The sequence below is a fragment of the Monodelphis domestica genome, chromosome 5 (assembly GCF_027887165.1).
Source record: "Monodelphis domestica isolate mMonDom1 chromosome 5, mMonDom1.pri, whole genome shotgun sequence".
Classification (NCBI taxonomy): Eukaryota; Metazoa; Chordata; class Mammalia; order Didelphimorphia; family Didelphidae; genus Monodelphis; species Monodelphis domestica.
Genome location: NC_077231.1, coordinates 187,246,062 through 187,270,362, shown reverse-complemented (window position 1 = coordinate 187,270,362; position 24,301 = coordinate 187,246,062). Strand labels below are relative to the sequence as shown.

At 36.5% G+C, this 24,301-nt stretch overlaps 1 pseudogene; it reads right to left on the bottom strand.

Annotated features, from left to right (window-relative positions):
• Positions 1-19,288: 19,288 nt before the first annotated feature.
• Positions 19,289-19,936, bottom strand: LOC100616812 (adenosine 5'-monophosphoramidase HINT1-like; annotated as a pseudogene).
• Positions 19,937-24,301: the final 4,365 nt, after the last annotated feature.

Below are 24,301 nucleotides of genomic sequence, written 5' to 3'. Positions count from 1 at the left end.
TTTGATCGCTTTCGAGTTTTTTCAATTGCATTTCCAATTGATTGATCTCTGCTCTCCCTTGTTTGTTAATATGAGCTTTCAGGGATATGAATTTGCCTCTGATTACTGCTTTGGCTGCATCCCAAAAGGTTTGAAAGGATGTTTCGCCATTGTCATTTTCCTTGATGAAATTATTAATTGTTTCTATGATTTCTTCTTTAGCTAAACGGTTTTGGAGTATCATATTGTTTAATTTCCAATTGGTTTTAGATTTGGTTTTCCATGTACCATTACTAATCATTATTTTTATTGCCTTGTGATCTGAGAAGGCTGCATTCATTATTTCTGCTTTTTTGCATTTGTGTGCTATGTTTCTGTGACCTAATGTATGGTCAATTTTTGTGAATGTGCCATGTGGTGCTGAGAAGAAGGTGTATTCCTTTTTATCCCTATTTATTTTTCTCCATATGTCTATTAATTCTAATTTTTCTAAGATTTCATTCACTTCTTTTACCTCTTTCTTATTTATTTTTTGATTTGATTTATCTAAATTTGATAATGGTTGGTTTAAGTCTCCTACTAGTATGGTTTTATTGTCTATTTCTTCCTTCAATTCTCCTAGTTTCTCCATTAGAAATTTGGGTGCTATATTATTTGGTGCATACATGTTGATTAATGATATTTCCTCATTGTCTAGAGTCCCTTTTAACAAAATATAATTACCTTCCCTATCCCTTTTGATCAGGTCTATTTTTGCATTGGCTTTATCAGATATCATGATTACCACTCCTGCCTTCTTTCTATCAGTTGAGGCCCAGAAGGTCTTACTCCATCCTTTAATTCTGACCTTGTGGGTGTCAACCCGCCTCATGTGTGTTTCTTGAAGACAACATATGGTAGGGTTTTGGATTCTAATCCATTCAGCTATTCGTCTACGTTTTATGGGTGAGTTCATCCCATTCACGTTCAAAGTTATGATTGTCATTTGTGGACTCCCTGGCATTTTGATTGCCTTCCCTAATTCTAACCTTTTCTTCTTCGGCTCTACCTTTTAGTCCAGTGATTTACTTTGAATCAGTCCCCCTTGTCCCCTCCCTTGATGTTTCCCTTTTTAGTCCCTCCCTTTTTGTTCCCTCCCCCTCCCCCCTCTCTTTCCCTCCCTTTTTGTTCTCCCTCTCCCCCTCCCCCCCTTGGTTTTCCCTTCTCCTTACCCTTGTTGGGTAAGATAGAATTCAAGATCCCAATGGATCTGGATGTTTTTCCCTCTCAGAGTTGATTTCCCTGAGATTGAGGTTTAAGTAACCCCCCCCCTCTCTTCCTCTCCTTCTTATAGGAGTTTTCTTCCCCTCCCCTTCCCCTGTGAATCTTTGTGTGAGAACCATTATTCTATTTGGTCTTTCTTTACCCCCTATTTATACATTACATTTTCCCCACATATTAGTATACATAGGTTGATATAAATGTAGTCCTTATAGAAGAGAGTTTGAGTAAAAGAAGAAGATAACATTTTTCCCCTTTCCTTAATATTTACCTTTTCAGGTATTCCTTGCTCTTTGATTTTCGGTATCAAACTTTCCACAGAGCTCTGGTCTTTTCTTTGCAAAAAGTTGGAAGTCTTCTATTTTGTTGAATGCCCATACTTTCCCTTGGAAGTATATAGTCAGTTTTGCTGGGTAGCTGATTCTTGGTTGGAGACCCAGCTCTCTTGCCTTTCTGAAGATCATGTTCCATGCCTTACGATCATTCAGCGTAGAACTTGCAAGGTCTTGTGTGACCCTGATTGGCATTCCTTTATATCTAAATTGTCTTTTTCTGGCTTCCTGTAGGATTTTTTCTTTTGTTTGATAGCTTTGGAATTTGGCAATTACATTCCTGGGAGTTGTCTTTTGGGGGTTTAGTGTAGAAGGTGTTCTGTGAGCTCTGTCAGTGGCTGTATTGCCCCCTTGTTCTAGAATCTCTGGGCAATTTTCTTTGATTATATCTTGTATCACCATGTCCAGTTTGGTGTTTATTTCTGGCTTTTCTGGGAGTCCAATTATTCTTAAATTTTCTCTTCTCCCCCTGTTTTCCAGATCTATCACCTTGTCGGTGAGATATTTTATGTTCTCTTCTAATTTCTTGGTGTTTTGGCTTTGCTTTATTAGTTCTTGCTTTAAAGCCTGGTTTTCTTTTACAGTTTGGTCAAACTGGTTTTGTAGATGCGTGAATTTCTTTTGCATCATTTCCCACTTTTCCTCCCAGAGGGCTTCCATCTTTTTGGTCCTTTCTGATTCAAATTCTTCATGGGTTTGTGGAGAGTTTCTATTTCCTTTGGAAGATTTTGGAGAATTTTCTTGTATATCTTCTTCTATCTGCTCTGTATTTTGTATTTTGGCTCCATAGAATGTGTCCAGAGTCGCCCCTTTCTTCTTATTTTTCTTGGTATTTTGGGGCTTCTGTGCTTCTGTGGAGTTTGTCATCTCTGAACGTGGAGGATTGGCTTTTCTTGTCTTTGTCTGGTGATCAGAGGCTTTAGTCCTGGGCAGATGGTTCTATGACTTTCCCTGGGTTAAACTGAATATGCCTCACTGGAACTGGAATGGAAGGGTCGGACCACGAGGCCACACTCTCCCCCTGGCTCGATTTCCGGAAGTTGCCTTCAGAATCCCTGGCCGTGAGGTTGTTTCCTCGGCCTGCGGGGGGATGGGCTGCCGCTTCCCCAAGCTCCGAGAGCACAGACTTTCACTGAGACTTGGATAGCAGGATCCAGCCCGTGAGGCTGTCTTGCCCGCCCTGAGGGTTGCTGTTGTTTTGACCAGCTCTCTGCAGCGGAGGCCCCAGGCAGTAACTTTCACCCGGACCGAGTGGCTCTTTGCAGCGGAGGCCCCAGGCAATAACTTTCACCCGGACTGGGACTTGGGTAGAAGACCCTGAGGGTTGTTGTTCCTCAGACCCTGCTCTCTGAGCCCGGCGCGGCTGCGGCTTCCGGGAGCCTTGGACTCTGCGCTCCTACCCCTGAGGTCCGAGGGATCTCGGGTTCTGGCTTTTAAGGCGAGCCGTACCTTTTGAACCGGGTCCAGGTCCAGGAGGAGGGTTCCCAGGGTCTGTGCTGTTGATCGTTTTGAATTTTGGTGCCTTAGGAGCTTCTAGTTTGAGGTCGGTCGGGAAGGGTTTTCCGGAGATCTGAACTTCAGCTTTCTCTAAGCCGCCATCTTAACCGGAAGTCCCGGGACTTCCCTCTTTTAAAATATTTAGTAGAAAGAAGAGAAACCACAGGATTGGAAAATACAAATATTATCATGGTATCTACCTCCATTCCTCTCCCACCCAAATGGAAGAGAATGTAGTTTGCAAACTATAAATGGTAATGTTCTAAAATGCATGAAAATTACTAAAATGTCCAGCCTAAGAGCCAATAAAGCTTCAATAAGAATAGGTTACACAAAATCATTTTTATTCCTTTTTCTGATAGGCTTTCTATACTGGAAGATCAAAAGGATATTACAAATGAGAAAATCTTGACTTTTAACAGAAAAAAATGACAGTTTCATATGCTACTCTTGTCAATAAGATGAAAATTTTAATGGAAACTGAGATTATCCAGAAAGTATACCTTTCCAATGAAATTTTATAATTTAAAGATTATGACAACATTTTGCATACAAATGCCTCCTCAAAAAATAAACATTCTTATTTTTTCAAAGAAGGAAAGGAATTTCCACTTCTAGAAGCTAGGATGGTGGAATAAGGAATGCTCTGAGCTCATCAAATCCACCACCAGAAAATCAGAAAAAAAGAAAAAAGTCTCAAAACAAAGGATAGCAAGAAGGACCCATCTTCCCAACTAAGAAAGGAGAAAATTCTAGCAGACACCAAGGAAAACCATCATTGCAGACCAGCTCAGAACATCTAACACCTTCAGGTAATAGCAGCAGGGGAGAGGAATCCTACTAGACAAAATAGTTGTAAGTCCCCCACAACAAACTATCCAGGCCACCCTATTGAAGTATACATTGTAGGATTTAAAGAATTTCCCCCAAGCACCAGAGAATATGACACTGCAGGCTTAGAAGAGTGTTCTGTCTACCACAGGACCAGATACAGGCAATATATAGGCAAAGTAGAGATTTTGAAAACTAGAATAATGTGCAAAAGAAAACGGGAAATATCAAACCTTAGAAAGTTACTTTAGTGACAGGGAAGATCAAAATGGTAACAATAACAAAAATATAAACCTGTAAAACCTCAAAGGAAAGTATGAAAAGATGTTTGGCTCCAAAAGAATTACTAGGAAAAATTAAAAATTAGCTAAAAACTTAATAAGGGCAGGTAGGTGGCTCAGTAGATATAAATCAGGCCTGAAAAGGGGAGGATTTGGGTTCAAATCTGGCCTAAGATACTTCCTAGCTGTGTAACACTGGGCAAATAACTTAATTCTAGCTGCCAGTCTTCTTCCATGAAATAAGTTGTAACAATTTTATGACAGAATATAGGGGGTTTTGAATAAATGAAATTTAAGAGAATTGACAGAGCCAACAGCTTGGAAAAATCACTGAATAAAACAACTCCCCCAAAACTAAAATGGCCAAATGGAAAAGGAAACAAAGAATTCAATGAAGAAAACAATTCTGTAAGAAATTGAAATATCTAAATGGAAAAGGAGACTCAAAAGCTCAAGGAAGAAAATAATTTCCTAAAAATTAGAATTGGGTAAATGAAAGCTAATGACTCTAAGACATAAGGAAACATTAAAAATTTGGGGGAAATGAAAGAAAATATGAAATATTTCACTAGAGAAACAACTGACCTGAAAAATATATGTAAGAAAGATAATCTAAGAATCACTGGAATATCTGAAAGACACCAACTAAAAAGAAACCTAGATACCATATTATAAGAAATCAATGGAAACTGTCCTGGTATTCTCAAAAAAGAGGGGCAATTAGACATTGAGAGAATCTAACAACTATCACCTGAAAAAGAATTCATCCTCAAAAATTCCCCAAACTCCAGGTAAACATGGCTGCAATTTAGATGCAGGAATCTATCTCTCCTCATCATCTACCAATATAGACTATGTCAAAAGGCCAAAAAAAAATCATTTGAACAAAGGGACTTCACAGTAGAGAACAGCATTGAAGGTACATGGGATTTGGGCATATTCACACTATAAGGGGGTGAAATAGCTTCCATCAAAACTTGAGCTGATCTACCTTCCCCCACCCCACCTATGGAGCCAGTGAGCCAGACTCAGAATCAGCACAGGCTAGAATCAGTGAGTGACCAAGGGCACCTCTAGGTCTATGGCAGCTAAGACCACCAAAGACCTATTCCTGAGAGCATCTAGACTTGAGACCCCAATAGGCAGAAGAGCACAGACCTTGGGTGTGAAGATAGCTCAGAGAAGGGCTGCAAACAGTAGCTGTCGAGACTGGAAAGGTGGCCTCAGGCAAAAACTGTGCTCCTTAACTACATACACAGATAGCCTCCCCTCCTCACTCAGACTTCTGCATAGAAAGGGAAGCAAAAACTAGCATAGTGATTTCAAACAATGCCCAGGAAAAACAACTTCCCAACACCAAGAAGAACAAGAAGAAGGCTTTGACACTGGAAAATTTTTATGGAGGGAAAATCCAGACTACAGAAGAAATACCAGAAGAGAATAAAAAATAAGTGCATCCAAACCTTCTTAAAAATGGAAATTGGCCAAAAGCTCTTGAAGACTTTAAATTGGAGATTATGAAAAAGAAGGAAGAATATTGGTAAGAAAAGTAGGCAGTAGTTCAAAAAGAAAATAACAATTTAAAAGACAGGAACTCCCAATTGGAGACCAAAATTAAATAGCTGGAAGCCATGAAAATGAACATCAAAAGATTATAGCAGAAAACCAATCTTTAAAGACAAAAAGTTGGCAGTTGTAAGCCAATGATGTCTCAAAACAGCAAGAATTAATAAGGCAAACTCAAAAGACTAACAAAATAGAAGAAAACATAAAATATCTCATTGACAAGATGACAGATCAGGAAAATGGATCATGAAGAGACAATTTGAGAATCATTGGCCTATCTGAAAACCCAGAAATAAACAGAAATCTTGACATCATACTACAAGAAATTATCCAAGAAAACTACCCTGATGTTCTTTAACTAGAAGGCAAAATGACACTGAAAGAGTTCTTAGAACATCCTCTACACCATATGCTCAAAAGACAACCCCTCTCCCAGCCCAGGAATGTAATTGCCAAATTTAAGAGCTTCCAAGCTAAGGAAAAAAAATTACAGAAAGTCAGAAAGAGACAATACAGATATCAAGGAGCATGAATCAGCATCACACAAGATTTAGCAGCTTCCACACTAAAGGATTGCAAGGGTTGGAATATGATATTCAGAAAGGCAAGAGAATTGGGTCTTCATCAAAGGATCACCTACCCATCAAACCTGACTAGGTGAAAGTATGGGAATTCAACAAAATAGAAGATTTACAATTATTTGTAAAGAAAAGACCAGAACTAAGCATAAAGTTTGATATCCAAACACAAAGATCAAGAGAAACATGAAAAGGTAAATAAGAGAGAGGAAAGGGAGTACATTTTTTTTATTTAATTTTTTTCCTTTAAGGGTTTCAATAAGATCAAATTATTTATATTAATACATGGAAAATATTATTTGTAACTCTCAAAAATTATATTCACTATTATAGTACTTAGAAGAATCATTCACAGGTAAAGATTGGGATAATATGTAGTCTAGGATGACATACAAAAAAAAGAAAAAGGGAGGGGTGAATAGAAGGTGATACCAAGAGAAACTTGTAGGAATAAGATTGATAGGAAAATAAATATCAAACAAAGAGGAGCATGTGTGAATTTTAGATTTTACTCCACCCTGCTTGGTCATTAGAATTATAGCAACCAGGAATGTATACATTCCCACTTAAGGATTAAGTATGGGGGAGGAAGGCCTATGACCATGTGTGCTAGCAAGTGACAAATCAGAAAAAATTGACTGAATCCCTGGGCTGCCCAAAGCCAAGTTTAAGCCACCACTGGTACATGTAAGACACAGGAAGTGACATAAAGAACTGCCTTTATATTTCATGTCACTTCCTGTGAGAGGAACTTTGGCAGTGGAACTTGACTTGGAAGGTCTCCAGTGTGAGTCTTCAGACTGCTACCCTAAGACGTTCACTTGGTGAGTACAAATATTAATCCCCTTTCCTTGGCTTTCTAAAGGCACAAGACTCCAAGGAGGCCCCTGATCTTTGAGGAGGACTTATGCCTGGAAGTTGAGCTAGATTTAATCCTCAGCCCCACCTTTGGCTTGAGCTGTTGAAATCCTTCCTATTATCTACCCATTTTTCTCTCTTTCCTTCTTCCTTAATATCTTCTCTCTATTGTAAATAAACCACCATAAAATTCCAAGCTAAATTGAATATTTTATTGGAATTTAGAATTTAAGACTCTGGTGACCACTAAAAAAAAAATATATATATATATATATGTATATATATTCAGTCTCAACCCTAAAATTTATCCTTAACACATGTGGAGGGGAGGGGAAGAATACTATTATATCACAGAAAGGAGGAGAGTGCTAATAGGAAATACATAAACCTTACTCTCAGTGAAATCAATTCTGAAAGGGAAGAGCATCTAGATCCATTGAGGCATAGAATTCTATCTTAGCCTAGGGGAAAGGCAAGAAGGGAAAAACTAAGAGGGGAAGTGGGATGGGGAGTACCAAAAAGGAAGAAAAGGTGGGGGAGAACTTAATAGAGACTAAAAAAATGGGAACAAAAAGGGAGGGGCAGAAAGGGAAGTATAATAAGGGTTGGGATTTGGGGGACTGATTAAAAGCAAACCACTGGTTTAAAAAATATAGCAAAAGAAGAAAAGGCAAAATTAGGAGAGGATATAAAAATGTTGGGGAATACAGAGATGATTATCATAATTCTGAATGTGAATGTAATGAACTCATCCATAAACCAAAAGCAAATATAAGAGTAGATTAGAAACCCAAATCCTACCATATATTGTCTACAAGAAACACACATGGGGTACGTAGACACACACAGAATAAGGATCAAAGGCTGGAGCAAAATCTATTGTACCTCAACTGAGAAAAAGAAGGCAGGAGTTGTAATCATGATATCTGACAAACCCAAAGTAAAAATAGATCTAATTAAAAGAAATAGGGAAGGTAATTCTATCCTGATGAAAGGCAGTACAGACAATAAGGAAATACCAGTAATCAACATGCATGCACCAAATGGTATAGCAAATAATTTCTAAAGGAGAAACTAGTGAAGTTGAAGGAGGAAGGAGATATCAAAACTATTCTAGTAGGAAACCTGACCTTTCCTCTACCAAATCTAGATAAATCAAATAAAAAAATAAATAAGAAAAAAAGTAAGAGAAGTAAATGAAATCTTAGAAAAAATTAGATTTAGTAGACATGTGGGGAAAAATAAATAGGGATAAAAAGGAATATACCTTATTTTCTGCAGTATATGGTACATTCGCAAAGATTGAACATATATTAGGGCATAAAAACATAGCGAAAAGTACAAAAAAGTAGAAATAATGAATGAAACTTTTTAAATTTATAATGCAATAAAAATAAACATCAGTAAGGGTAGATGGAGAGCCAAATCAAAAATTATCTGGAAATTAAATTATAGAATCCTCCAAAACCAGTGAGTTAAAGAACAAATCATAGAAACAATTAATAATTTCATTGAAATAAAACGACAACAATAAGATATCCTGTCAAAATATATCAGATGTAGCCAAAGCAGTACTCAGGGAAAAATTTATATTCTTTGTTTATATTAAGGAGGGCAGAGGTCAATAAATTAGGCAAGCAAATCAAAAAAACTTAGATGGGAATAAACTAAAAATCCCCAGTTGAAAGCTAAATTAGAGATCCTAATTTTTTTCAGTGCAATACTATTTATTTATTTATTTTCCATTCCAATTAGTTTATTTCATCAATTTAGAACATTATTTCTTGGTTACAATAATCACATTATTTCCCTCCCTATCCACCCCCACCTTTCCCACAGTCAACACACAATTTCATTGGGTATAACCTGTGTTCTTGATCAGAACCTATTTCCATGTTGTTGTTTACACTAGGATGTTCATTTAGAGTCTACATCCCCAAACATATCCCTTCTATACATGTATTCAAGCAGTTGTTTTTCTTCAGGGTTTTTACTCCCATAGTGTCTCCTCTGGATGTGGATAGTGGTTTTTCTCATAGGTTCCTCTAAGTTCTTCAAGGTCATTACATTGCCACTAATGGAGAAGTCCATTAAATTCGATTGTACCACAGTGTATCAGTCTCTGTGTACAATGTTTTACTGGTTCTGCTCCTTTCGCTCTGCATCACTTCCTGGAGGTTGTTCCAGTCTCCATGGAATTCCTCCACTTTATTATTCCTTTGAGCACAATAGTATTCCATCACCAACATATACCACAATTTGTTCAGCCATTCCCCAATTGAAGGGTATCCCCTCATTTTCAAATTTTTTGCCATCACAAAGAGTGCATCTATGAATATTTTTGTACATGTCTTTTTCCTTATTATCTCTTTGGGGTACAAACCCAGCAGTGCTATGGCTGGATCAAAGGGCAGACAGTCATTTAGCACCCTTTGGGCATAGTTCCAAATTGCCCTCCAGAATGGTTGGATCAATTCACAACTCCACCAGTAATGGATTAACGTCCCAACTTTGCCATATCCCCTCCAGTATTCATTACTTTCCTTTGCTGTCATGTTAGCCAATCTGTTATGTGTGAGGTGATACCTCAGAGTTGTTTTGATTTGCATTTCTCTGACTATAAGAGATTTAGAACACTTTTTCATGTGTTTATTAATAGTTTTGATATCTTTAAAAGAAAATTGCCTGTCCATGTCCCTTGCCCATTTTTCATTTGGAGAATGGCTTGATTTTTGTATAGCTGGTTTAGTTCTTTATAAATTTGAGTAATTAGACCATTGTCAGAGGTTTTTGTAATGAAGATTGTTTCCCAATTTGTTGCTTCCCTTCTAATTTTAGATACATTAGTTTTGTTTGTATAAAACCTTTTTAATTTGATGTAATCAAAATTATTTATTTTACATTTTGTGACTTTTTTACCTCTTTCTTGGTTTTAAAGTCTTTACTTTCCCAAAGATTTGACAAGTATACTATTCTGTATTCACCTAATTTGTTTATAGTTTCCTTCTTTATATTCAGGTCATTCACCCATTCTGAGTTTATCTTGGTGTAGGGTGTGAGATGTTGATCCAATCCTAATCTCTCCCATACTGTAATCCAATTTTCTCAGCAGTTTTTTATCAAACAGTGTATTTTGGTTCCAAAAACTGGGATCTTTGGACTTACCACAGACTGTCTTGCTGAGGTCATTTATCCCAAGTCTATTCCACTGATGCTCCTTTCTGTCTCTTAACCAGTACCAAATTGTTTTGATAACCATTGCTTTATAGTATAGTTTGAGATCTGGGACTGCAAGTCCTCCTTCCTTTGCATTTTTTTCATGATTTCCCTGGATATCCTTGATCTTTTGTTCTTCCAAATGAACTATGTTATGTTTTTTTTTTCTAATTCAGTCAAAAAGTCTTTTGGAAGTTCATTGGGTATGGCACAAAATAAGTAAATTAATTTAGGTAGGATTGTCATTTTTATTATGATTTATTATGTTAGCTCATCCCAACCATGAGCAATCAATGTTTTTCCAGTTGTTTAGATCTAGCTTTAATTTTGTGGAGAGTGTTTTGTAGTTGTGTTCATATAGTCCCTGTGTTTGTCTCAGCAGATAGATTCCTAAGTATTTTAAATTGTCTAGGGTGATTTTAAATGGAATTTTGCTTTCTAATTCTTACTGCTGAAATGGGTTAGAGATGCATAGAAATGCTGATGACTTATGTGGGTTTATTTTGTATCCTGCAACTTTGCTAAAATTGTTGATTGTTTCAACTATATTTTTGGTTGATTCTCTAGGATTCTTTAAGTAGACCATCATATCATCCACAAAGAATGATAGTTTGGTCTCTTCATTGCCAATTTTAATACCTTCAATTTATTTTTCTTCTCTAATTGCTACTGCTAATGTTTCTAGTACAATTTTAAATAATAGAGGTGATGATGGGTATCCTTGTTTCACTCCTGATCTTATTGGGAAGGTTTCTAGTTTATCCCCATTGCAGATGATATTTGCTGATGGTTTTAGATATATATTCTTTATTATTTTTTAGGAAAGGCCCTTCTATTCCTATAATTTCTAGTGTTTTCAATAGGAATGTGTGTTGTATTTTATCAAAGGCTTTTTCTTCATCTATTCTAAGTTATGTGATTTTTGTCAGTTTGCTTGTTAATATGGTCAATTATGTGGATGGTTTTCCTAATATTGAACCATCCTTACATTCCTGGTATGAATCTTACCTGATCATAGTGATTAAACCTTGTGATACCTTGCTGGAGTCATTTTGATAGTTTCCTATTTAAGATTTTTGTTTCTATATTCATTAAAGAGATTGGTCTATAGTTTCTTTTTCTGTTTTTGACCTGCCTGGCTTTGGGATCAGTACCATGTTTGTGTCATGAAATGAATTTGGTAGAACTCCTTCTTGGCTTATTCTGTCAAATAGTTTGTATAATATTGGGATTAACTGTTCTTTGAATGTTTGATAGAATTCATTTGTGAATCCATCTGGATCTGGGGACTTTTTCTTAGGGAGTTCTTTGATGGCTTGCTCAATTTTTTTTTCTGATATGGGGTTGTTTAGGTAATTTATTTCTTTCTCTGTTAGTCTAGGTGTGGAGGGGGCTGGCCTGCAGCCCTCCCATGAAAGGAAAGAAAGAAGGTTGACCTTGAGGGAAGGACTGGAGCCAAGGAGATGGATAAGAAGGCAGACACACACACAATATTTATAATAATCAAACTCTACAGAATAAGCTCAGCTACTTAGCTTTCACTAGGACATGAACCAGTTAAGTAATTTTAAAGTAATATATGGGAGTAAGCAATGAACATGGAGATTAGCTGAAAGAAAAGCCACGATCCCTTACAGCCTGGGCTGCAAGTACAGATCAGTCCAGCTTGTGGAGAGGAGATCAAGAAAGAAATCACCAGTCCCTTAGACCTTGTACTCTAAGCACGGACCATTTGAGGATAGGAGATTAAGGAAGAAAGGTCTTTCAGAGAGAGATAGAGAGAGGAGGGGCAATTTAAAGTTGAGCTTGGCCAGAGGCCAAGCTCCAGGAAAGACAGAGACAGGTGAAGGGTGATAAGGTAAAAAGAGCTGGCTCTCTGTGGTCCCTCATATTTATTCCCATTGAGATGCAAATGTACACAATACATATTGATGAATACATAGTGGATTGCCATTGGTTAATTGTAGATTAGGACAAGGTATAGGTGTAGTTTGTCTCAGCCAGGTGAGCACAAAGAAACCTGATTTCGCACCTAAACCTGGTGGACGCTGGGATCAAGGGTCAAAGGCTTTACTTGTCATGCTCAGGACTGAGAATGAGCTCTCCTAAGACAATCTTTACATTTTAACTATTTCCCTTGATCATAGATAGGTGTGGACTGCTACACTAGGCAATTTATATTTTTGTAAGTATTTATTCAAATCACCTAGATTGACATATTTGTTGCCATATAATTGGGCATAATAGTTTTTAATGATTGCCTTAATTTCCTCTTCATTAGAGGTGAGGTCTCCCTTTTCATCTTGGATACTATCAATTTGGTTTTTTTCTTTCCTTTTTTCAATTAGACTGTCCAATACTTTGTCTATTTTTTTCAAAGTAACAGCTTCTAGTCTTATTTATTAAATCAATATTTCTTTGACTGTCAATTTTATTAATTTCTCCTTTGGGTTTTAGTATCTCTAATTTAGTCTTCATCTGAGGATTTTTAATTTGTTCACTTTCTAATTTTTATTTGAATTCCCAATTCAATGAAGTCTGCCCTCCCTAATTTGTTAATATATGAACTCAATGCTATAAATTTCCCCCTGAGTACTGCTTTGGCTGAATCCCATAGGTTTTGAAACAATGTCTCATCATTGTCATTTTCTTTAATGAAGTTATTGTTTCTACAATTTGTTTTTTAACTTACTGGTTTTGTAGAATTATATTTTATAATTTCCAATTAATTTTTGATTTACCTCTCCATGTACCCTTACTAATTAAATTATTTTCATTGCATTGTGATCTGAGATGGTTGCATTCATTATTTCTGCTCTTTTGCACTCATTTTCAATGCTTTTATGCCCTAATACATGGTCAATTTTTGTGAATGTACCATATGCTGTTGAAAGGAAAGTGCATTCCTTTTTTTCCCTATTTATTTTTCTCCATATGTCTACTAACTCTAATTTTTCCAAGATTTCATTCACTTCTTTTACCTCTTTCTTATTTATTTTTTTATTTGATTTATCTAAATTTGATAATGGTTGGTTTAAGTCTCCCACTAATATGGTTTTACTGTCTATTTCTTCCTTCAATTCTCCTAGTTTCTCCATTAGAAATTTAGATGCTATGCCATTTGGTGCATACATGTTGAGTACTGATATTTCCTCATTGTCTATACTGCCTTTTATCAGGATGTAATTACCTTCCCTATCTCTTTTAACTAGATTTATTTTTACTTTGGCTTTGTCAGATATCATGATTGTGACTCCTGCCTTCTTTTTATCAGTTGATTCCCTATAGATTTGGTTCCATCCTCTTATTTTCACCCTATGCGTATCTACTTTCCTCATGTCTGATTCTTGTAGACAGCATATGGTAGGGTTTTGGATTCTAATCCACTCTGCTATTCACTTGCATTTTATGGGTGAGTTTATTCCATTCACATTCAGAGTTATGATTACTAGCTGTGTATTTCTCAGCATTTTGATTTCTATTGCTGGTCCTTTTCTTCTTTCACTATTTCCTTCTACACCAATGTTTGTTTTTAATCAGTCCCCCTAGTTCCCACCCTTATCTTACTTCCCTTTCTAACCCACTCCCTTCTTATGTCACCCCTTATTTTCCCTGTAGTATTTCGAAAAGTACCCCACTCACCTTCTCCCTCTTTTGTACTTCTTCCCTCCCCACCAGTTCGTTTGTTACCCTCATCCTCCCCTATAGAGCAAGTCTATTCTCTGCCCCATGGATTCAATTGTTCTTTCTTCTTTGCGTCAGTTTTAAAGCACATAAGAGGTGAGTATTTCCTATCTCCAACCTCTTTTTCCTTCCAGTGTATTGATATTCTCACCCCCTCCTGCCATGAGTTTCTATGTGACATATACATTTACCCCCATTTGTTTCTTTTCCCATTTCTTTTAGTATTAACCTCTTTTTTAGCTCTAGTTGTATATATATATATATATATATATATATATATATATATATATACATATATACACATGTATATGTATTTATGCATGCATGTATCTATATATGTATACATGTCTTATCATTTCATCCTATACAGTTTGTCACTGTTCCAAGTGTAATTCTTCTAGCTGCCCAGGTGATAACAACAGTTTTTAAGAGTTATCAATGACCTCATTTCTTATAGGGATACATAACATTTTAACTTATTGAGTCTCTTAAAAAGGGGGTTTTTTGTTTGTTTATTTTATTTTGATTTTCTTTTTTCCCTCTTTTTTAATTACCTTTTGATGATTCTCTTGAGTTCTGAGCTTGGACATCAAATTTTTTGTTCATATCTGGTCTTTTCTTTACAAATTCTTGGAATTCTTCTATTTTGTTGAATGAACTTACTTCTGCCTGTAAGAATATAGTCAGTTTTGATGGATAGTTGATTCTTGGTTGTAGACCTAGTTTCCTTGCTTTCCAGAGTATCATATTCAATGTCTTTCAGTCTCTCAATGTGGATGCAGCCAGATCCTGTGTTTTCCTCACTATGGTTCCATGGTATTTAAATGACTTCTTCTTGGCAGCTTGTAATATCTTTTCTTTGGTCTGATAATTCTTGAATTTGGCTATAATGTTCCTGGGTGTTTTCAGTTGGGGATTAAGTACAGGAGGTGATCTGTGGATTCTTTCAATCTCCACTTTCCCCCTCTTCTTCTAGAATATCGGGGCAGTTTTCTTGAATGATTTCCTGTAGTATTATGTCCAGGCTTTTTCTTTTGTCACGATCTTCTGGTAGACCAATGATTCTTAGATTGTCTCTCCTCAAATGATTTTCTAAATCTTCTGTTTTGTGAATTAGATCCTTCATATTTTCCTCAATTTTTTTTCATTCTTTTGGTTTTGTTTTATATTGTCCTGCTGCCTTGTGAGGTCACTTAATTCTAATTGTTGTATTCTGGTTCTTAAAGACTGGATTTCATTCCTTGATTTTTGGTTATCCTTCTCCTTCTAGTCTGATTTTCTTTGGAGGTCATCTTTCATTCTCTTTACCTCGTCTTTCATCTCCTTTGCCTCATCTTTCATCTCCTTATCCTCATTTTCCAGCTGGTTGATTTTGGATTTCAAGACACTATTTTCTCATTTTAGTTCAAGTGCTTCTGTTTCCAGATGACTTATCTTAGTTTTTAAGTTCTTTTCCCAATTGTCTTTAGCCTTTCTTAATTGTGTTTGGAATTTCATTTTGAAATGTTCTTCCAAAGCCTTTATCCAATTCACTGGGATTTCTGATTCATCATTTGCTGATCCCTCCCCCTCTGTTCCATATTCTGAATAGAAGCTGTCTATTGTAATTTCTTTCTTCTGTTTCTTTTTTTTTTGCTCATATTTACCCCTTCTTTGCTCCCTGTATTTGTATGCACTCTTGCTTCTCTCATTTTTTTGTTTTGGGGGGCTTCTGTCAGTCTCCCCTCTTGGAGCTTTGACAGAAGATCTCCTGGTGCAGCCTGTGTGGGAAGGTTGTTGGAGTTTGAGCTTTCCTGTCCTCTGGAGGCTTTTGATTGGATTAAAGTCCAGCAGTCAATGAGGGAGGGGTGTTGGGGCCTGGGCTTCCCTGGGTTCTGAAGACTTTTGATAGGATTAAGTTCAGCTGGATTGGGCTGGGTGTGCTCTGAGGCCAAAACCTCCCAGATGGCTGGAGCAATATGGAGGATCTCCATAGTTCTGACCAACCGGCCATCTCTATGATACCTCTGCAGCTCCTTCCCTGCCATCTGTGTTCGACACTCTTAGCTTGGCACAGTCCTGCCTGCAAGGCACACACTTCAGACCAGCACCTTTACCTGCCCAGATGTTCTTGCTGTTGCTGCAGGCTTAGTGCTGTAGTTGGGGGGGAGGAGTTCTGGGGCCTTCCTTCTGCCTTCCCTTTAAACCCAAGTGTTCTCTGATTCCAGCTTTTGGCGGGGGCGTACCTTTTGAATTGAGTCCAGCAGGAGAGTTCCTTGGCTCTGTCTTGTTGTTAGGTTTGATTTTTAGTCCCCTAGGTGCATTCAGTTTGTGATCGGTAAGGAAGGGTATTCAGAGGTCTGAACTTCTACTCCTCCTAAGCCTCCATCTTGACTCTGCCTCTCAACTTTCCACTCTTTAAACAAATATTATTAAGATTAAAATACTATGATCTTAATATCTTCCTATGTTTCAGAAAATGTAAATATTTTTGTAGTGTCCTAAATACCCTTTACACAACTAGTCTTATAAGGATAGGATGATGGTATAGCAGGATGAACACTACACTTAGAATCCTAAAACCTGGTTTTGAACTTTCACTGTTAAAAGGGAAGGAGGAGAAACCCTGGGATGATTATATAATGGTTAGTCATAATATGCTGTTAAGCTACATTCCAACAGTATTCCCTTCCTATCTGGACAGAGATCCAATGGCTGCCATCTCAACTCTGTGTAAAATTTTACCTGTCACCACTTATCCACCTACATCTGCATACCTTTGGGAAAATAATTAAACTTCTTTGGTTTTCAGTTCACTGTTTATAAAGTGAAGGGTTTGGTCTAGTTAACCTCTACTATCTTTCCTACCTTTAAATTTATGATACTATAAATGCAAAGACAGACTCCCCCCACCTTTAATTCCAGGCAGAAACAACAATGGACTGGAATTGATCAGCAATAAAGTAGAATTAAGTATTCTTTACTCATTATTCAGTCTTAAGTTTTTATTTTTCAAATTCTTGCCAATTGCTTAGCTACTCAAATAATTGTATATCCTTTCTAAAAGTTTAAGAGGGGAAAATAATTGGAAATTTTTTTTATTCCAATTTCCTAATTTTACAGAGGAAGAAATTGAAATATAGGGATATTAAAAGAGGATCTATTAACAGATTTCCTAGTCATATATCTCAAGTTTTTTCATATTCTCAACATTTTCTAGCTGTGGATTTGTGGCTATTGTTTATGTCCATTAAAGAGATAGTATCTCCATACATTTTATGGTGGAGGGTCTGCCCTAGAAAAAATCTGTAAATGGTTACTGTAAGAAGATGATCCTTCTGCCAACGTTTTTCTCATAGACAATTATTTCCCCATATTTTATAACCAGTTAAAAATTAAACAAGATAAATTTCAAATGTTTCATCTAAGGTAAATATTTTATCCATGCCAGCAGAATGTTTTTCCTCTGAAATATAGGGATTAAGTACACCCTTCAAAGTGAAAAATTTCAAAGAGCTATGATATTATCTAAATTAGCATTTTTTCTTCTCAGTGTATTTTGATAGCAGTAGAATGCCTTCATGGTTGGTTTATGAATGCTCCTCTAATTTAGCTAGTTTTTAGACCCTTGAGTGCCATCAGTGTTTTACTGTTCAGTTAATATTTTATTTAATTACCTTCCTAAAAAATTCAAACATTTTAAAATAAATCACTATCTCTTCACCTCCTGCATAACCAATGCAAATATTTCAGATGTGAGGAACAATTTTCATCAAAATAAAACAAGCAAAACTTATTTTCTATTGATAAGAAAATTCAGAAAAATAGGAATTTCACATAAAACTTAAAGCAAGATCTGGAGAAGATTCATTTTCCCATGAATAATGTTCCTAAAAAAGAAGAAAGCATTGCAATGAATCAATCAATTAACATTCATTAAGTGCCTACTATGTACTAGACACTGTGTTAAATATTAGTGGGGTGTGGAAATGGTCATGATAGATTTTGCCCTCAAGGAACTAAAAGTAAAATGGGTGAGAGAACAAACAAATAAGTAAAAACAATCTATATACAGAATGAATGGGGAAAACTAACATAGTTAAGGTAAGAGAATTAAGATGCATTAAGAAAGACTTTTTATAAAAAATTGGATTTTCATTAGGACTTGAAGTCATGGAACTCAATTCAGAAAGTGAATGTTACTTCATATCAGACAAGTTTTTTTTTTTCCTTGATCAAGACCTGTTCTAGAAGTTTAAAAAAATTCTCCTAAACTGTTATATCTTACCAGAATCAAACCAAATTCAATTCTCAGAGCCTTGGGAAGTTCTCTTCCAGGCATATTATTGTTATTTTAACTAATATGCTGAAAATACCAGTTGGTTGCCACTTTTACATTAATCTTCATGTTTCTAAAGTAGTTTTCAGTTTATACCTTGGCTAAAGGAAATATCTATAAATAGACAAAATTTATATATGATTGGAAGGTGTGGAAAGGAAACAAGACTGACAGTTGATGGAGGAAGGAGCAACTGGGAGTGGCACTTCCTTCCTGTCATCATCTCTTCCTTCCTGGCATGGGGAGTGTGAGGAGGTTGTTCTTCACAGTCTCTGGAGAGTGGTGCCGATATTTTGTTCAGCCCAAAGATACTGGCCCAATCAGCTCTGAAAGTCAGAATTGTTCTTGTTGTTTTCTGTCTACTTCTAAGATTCTAAAATTGACAAAACTAGTGCAGAGGAAGGGAGAGGGAGAAACACTCCACCAGCCTGTGAGGCCTGGACTTAGCTTCAAAGCTGAGGAAGACTCCAAACTTATTTAGGGACATCCCTTGCCCCTCTTTCCTGATACCTCTAAAATCCAAACTGGTTATTAAACATTATCTTATTTGAATTCTCAGTCAGATAAGTGAACTATCTTTTCTGAGGCATAGAGGGAGCTGAACATCAGTTCAGTCATTCAATGACAAACAGTCCTTATTGTACCCCTGCTGCTTCCTCTGGGCAGGGTCATTTCTCTCCTTTGCTTCACCGAGCAATATTCCTCTCTCTACCCTCAACTCCTCCATGCCTTGTTACAAGCCTTTCCATTATCCCCTGGGTTTTTCATTTCCCCAGTCTTTTCCTAATAAATATAACAGATTTTTTTTCAAGGAAAACATATCTTTTATTGTGTACCTTTTGAAATGACTTCCCAATTTCTTATTTAACAGAAAACTTTAAGTATACTCAGCTTAACATATGTTATAAACCTGCCCTGCTGCCCACATTCCAACAATTTATCCAGGAGGCCATTTCATTTGACGTCCACCAAGGACATGCAGATGGATATGATACACAGATTGCCCCCCATCAGGACCTTCATTAATGACCATCCAGTATCCTTTCTTCAGTCCCAAGTCAGCTGTACATTTCTTCCCAACAATCATTGTGTCCAAGAAGATTTTCATCATCTATTCTGCTACAGTTATCTGGGTAATAGGTTTCTTAGATATCACCAGGAAATAAGTTGGGGCTTTTGGCAAACATCATGGTTATCCTCAAAAATTATTTTGACTGGGATTTCCTTGCGAATTATATTCCCGAAGATGGTGTCTCCACCAGGCTGGGCAGTCTATGCTTTGTTAATCTCATCTGCCATGGATACAATTCTCCCTCAGAGCCCAAGTCAACTCCTACCCTGGCGACAGCTAGGGTTTTTCATTTCCCCAGTCTTTTCCCATTAAATATAACAAAGGATATAGTATATATAGATGCATAGTACTCCATCTGAGTTTATTCCCCTACTGATACTAAAATGTCCTTACTACTTCTTTGAGGGTTAAAGAAATAATCCTAAAAGGGGCTACCATCCTAAAATTATAGTTCATGATCACTCACCAATATGCTTCCCTTTAGCAAAGGCATTTATTTGCTCAAATGGCATAGCAAACTATTAGTTAAAAAGTTTTCCCTGAAGAAATCTATTATACACTATTCCACAACTATAAACAAAATTTGTGGAGGAAAGAATACCTACAAACTTATAGTACAATGGCAGTGAAATCCATGTTAAAGAGCACAAATGGCATTCAAGGCAAGACAGGGTAGTCAAGGCAACTCATAGCTCCAGAACTAAGGAATCCAACATCCTTTCTTTCTCTGGAATATTCTCCTGAAGTTTGTTATAGGTCACAACACTGGTGATCTATGAGTCCCTCTAATGCTCAGTTGATTTAGCTCCTTGAATTTAAGATGGATGATTCAGTACTTAGTTAGATGAATTAGACCCTTCTTAAGCAGGTAGCTTAGTGGTTTAGCTGAAGCTCCACCATATCCAGGTGTTTCTAGGCTGCTAGTGAACTTAATCAGGCACACTACTTTGTTGTTGAGTTAGATTGGCTCAAGAAAGCATTTCTGTCTTTGAACACATCCTTAGGCTTTGCATCACTACTCAATGGGGCAATCCACTGAACTCCTTGTGCTTGTAATTAAAAAAAAATAACCCTTAACTTCCATATTAGAATCAACACTGTATGTGAGTTCCAAGGCAGGAGAGCCATAAAGGCTAGGCAAATAGGGTTTAAATGACTTGCCCAGAGTGACACAGCTAGGAAGTATTTGAGGCTAGACTTGAATCCAAGACCTCCCAACTCTAGGTCTAGCTCTCAGTCCACTGAATCATCTAGTTGCCCTCTCCATCACATACTTGTCTTTCATGCAGAAGCAAGTCTTTGCATCTTTTGCCTCTGACAAAACTGGATACTAAATGTGCTCTCTTTAATTAGAGTAACACCATATTCCTTTCAGTTAGGGTATTATTGTGCTTTTATAACAACATTCAGGAACCTTAGACTAAAATAGTCATTAAAGTTTATTTCATGCAGGCAGGAGGTAGGATAGACTTCTGTTAAATACTTGCTAATGGGAGATGGCTTTCTTCAGTGAGAGTTTCCACTTATATATGTGGCATAGCCCAATTATTCTGCCCAAACTCCTAGGAAGTCTTATGTGGATGAGTGGCTGGAGGCAAAGATTTGGAGACAGTTTATACCCTGGGGCAACTTCATTTTCTCACTGACATCATCCTCTTCAATTGAACTGTTCAAGCCTTAGTCCCCTTCTGTGGTATGAAATGTTTCCTTTGCATCTGAAAAGGCATTTCCCTTTATATTTGAATCTCTCTGAACCTTAGCATTTATTAACTTGATGAAGTCTAAACAAGGTACAGTTATGGGTTAATCAGCATCAATCAATCAACAAACACCAAGTATCTATTCTAGTACCATGAATTGTGCTAGGGATAGAAAACAATAAAACAAAGATGAAAAGACAAAAAATATTTTTTCTTAACAAAAATAAATTAAATAAGATATAAAGACATCCTAATGCAATCTGAGCATGTTAGAATATGAAGAACTATGCCAATCAATTAAAATATTGTTTTCAATTTTTTCTTAAAATGCATGCTTCTTCTGAAGAATATCATAAACATTGAACATGTTTGTAGACTCAAAGCAAAATAATGAGGAAATATGTGTATATATATATATATATATATATATATATATATACATATATATGGTAAATCGGAGAAAGGAGAATGAAAGGTTTGTACAGAGGTGTTTCATTGTCACAGGTCTTGGACATTGAAGTGTACCAAACTTCACAATTCTGACAAGGGCAGTTCTGCCTTTGCCCCTCTGCTGCATGAGCCTTTGATAAAAAAAAAGAATGATTCTAAACTAGAAAAAAAGACAGAGAAAGAAAACTATAGACTAATCTCTCTAATGAAAATTGAGGCAAATTTTTAAAAGAAAATTACAACATCATTTCACAAATGATCACATACTCTGACCAGGTAGATTTTATGTGAGGAATGCAAGAAAGGTTCAATATTAGGAAAATTATCAACATAATTGACCATATCAATAACATAACAATAGAAATCATAGGATTATTTCAACAGATGCGAAAAAACTTTTGCCAAAAAGCAGTGATTGTCTCAACACATCATGTTTGTTTGTGTAAGCCAAATGTTACATGTTCTTGCACGTTATTAGAGAAATTTTTCTGCCCACCAAACTTAAAATCAATCCACAGGAGCTATGAAATGATAGTTATGCTATGCTTAATAGAGTTATGCATAAGTAAGCATTGCTCCAATTTAATTTATTTCTATAAACATTTATCAAGTATCTACTATATGCTGATTAATATGCAAGAAAAAATGAAAGATGAAATAGATCATTCCTTCAATGAAATTTTAACCAAATAGGGCAGCTGGAGATGAGTAGATAAGCAGAAGCTAACTAATAGTTTTATGTAAGGCAAAAATATTTGGGGTAGAGTCATATTGAGAGGAAGAGTGGACCAAATATTGCCCCCTATGAGAGTGCTAAAGAGATAAAGGTATGTTCTTTGAGAGAGGCAGCATGGTGACAGGACTTGGGGGAGATGGCAAGGCTGGCTCAGGAATAGGTGGATGATTTGGAGGAATATGCTAGAGGAAGACTGGGAGGGTAGTTGCAGATATTTGGGTACCATGAATAAAAACCTTATCTTTCAGAGAGGAAGGAAGACATATTCTTCCCTCTCCAAAAAAACAAAAATCAACTCTATTAATGTCAAACTATGTGTGACTTTGGGGGTTCGACAGGGATAGAAAAGCTGACACAAATCAGAAAATGCTAAATGAGAAGACATCCCATAAATTGCCAAAATGTAAAAACTGAAGATCTGAAGGTCATTTTTAGCTGTAGCTAGAATTCCACAAACGGCTGCCAATGTATGTCCCATAACCTGGATTCGAAACTGTGCCATGGGTCTCATATAAAGTGGTTTTATCTATGAATTCTATGCGTCAGGCAGCTAGGTGGCCCAGAGGATAGAGTGCTTGGCTTAAAGTCAGGAAGTCTCATCTTCCTGAGTTCAAATGCAGCCTCAAAGACTTATTCGCTTTCTGACCCTAGGTCACTTACCTTTGTTTGCCACTTACTCTTGTTTGCCTCAGTTCCTCATCTTTAAAATGATTTTAACAAATCACTCTAGTATCTCTGTCAAGAAAACCCCAAATGGAGTCACTGAGAGTCAAAATCCTGAACAGTAAATTCTATATTGTTTCTCTGCATTCATACTAAATTTTTGCTTTTATTTTAAGCTCCTTGTTTTGTTATTCTTTCAAATTATTATGTACATATTATCTACTTACATGTTTTACTCTACTAGTGAGAGTGAGAATGGTGTATTTCAAACAACCAAGAATACCTCTGACATGAGGGAGCCACGTACAGCAGAGTAGACCACTGCTATTTAGACCACTTAGGAAACACTGAATGTAGACTTTGTATAGAAGGTGCTGACCTAAAATGGTAAAGTTTCTTCATCTGAGAGTTCCTCATAGCAGTGATATAGAACAGGTTTAGTTCCTTTCTGGTCAGTGGAAAGTATGCTTTTTGAAGAAAAGGATTGGGGTTGATTTGTTTGTTTGTTTTCAGATCCCCCCAGCCCACTTCAAAGTCTAGCCTATAAGTGAAACTTAATAAATTCTTGCTGATTTGCATTTTATAATATCAGCTATGTTCATCTTACCTCAAGTCAACTGGAAGTTTGTTGAAAGAATTATATAGTTCAACCCAAATTACGTACCCAAATACTGTGCTAAGGTCACCCCCTGGATACTCAAAATGTATTTTCTTGGGTTATAATTGATATTTTGATTATGGAATTATTTGGAAATGTATTTCTAGAATTACTTTAAAGTAAGCATTTAGAAGCAGGGCTTTTCTTCATCTTTAACCATATAGCTATCTCTTAAGGGAGAAATAAGCCATCAATGGCAGGTTGCCCTCAAAACTTTCAACAGCAGCCCATCAATCCTGGTGATGTGATGTCTAATATATTTCTTGATAAAAGCTACAGTGCAATCAATAGCTGAGTTTAGAGAAAATAAATGTCATTTTTGTAGACCTTTTAATTCATGAACTCAGTACTTACTAGCTGCGCAAGCCAGAGCTCTCCAGAGTTCAGGGATCGGTCAGCTTCAAAAACAGAAGGAATGATCAAAGAAGGAATAAAAATGCCAAAGGAAAGGAAGAAATGATCCTCAAAACTTAGGGAAATGATGCCTAACATGCAATAGTTTTATGGAAAAATATAAAAGAATCACCAGAGACAGGAACTAGGATGGGGAGGGGGGGCAAAGATTGGAGAATTGAGATCACAAATGTGTAGTCTACTTGGAACAGAAAATTAAATCTGCCCT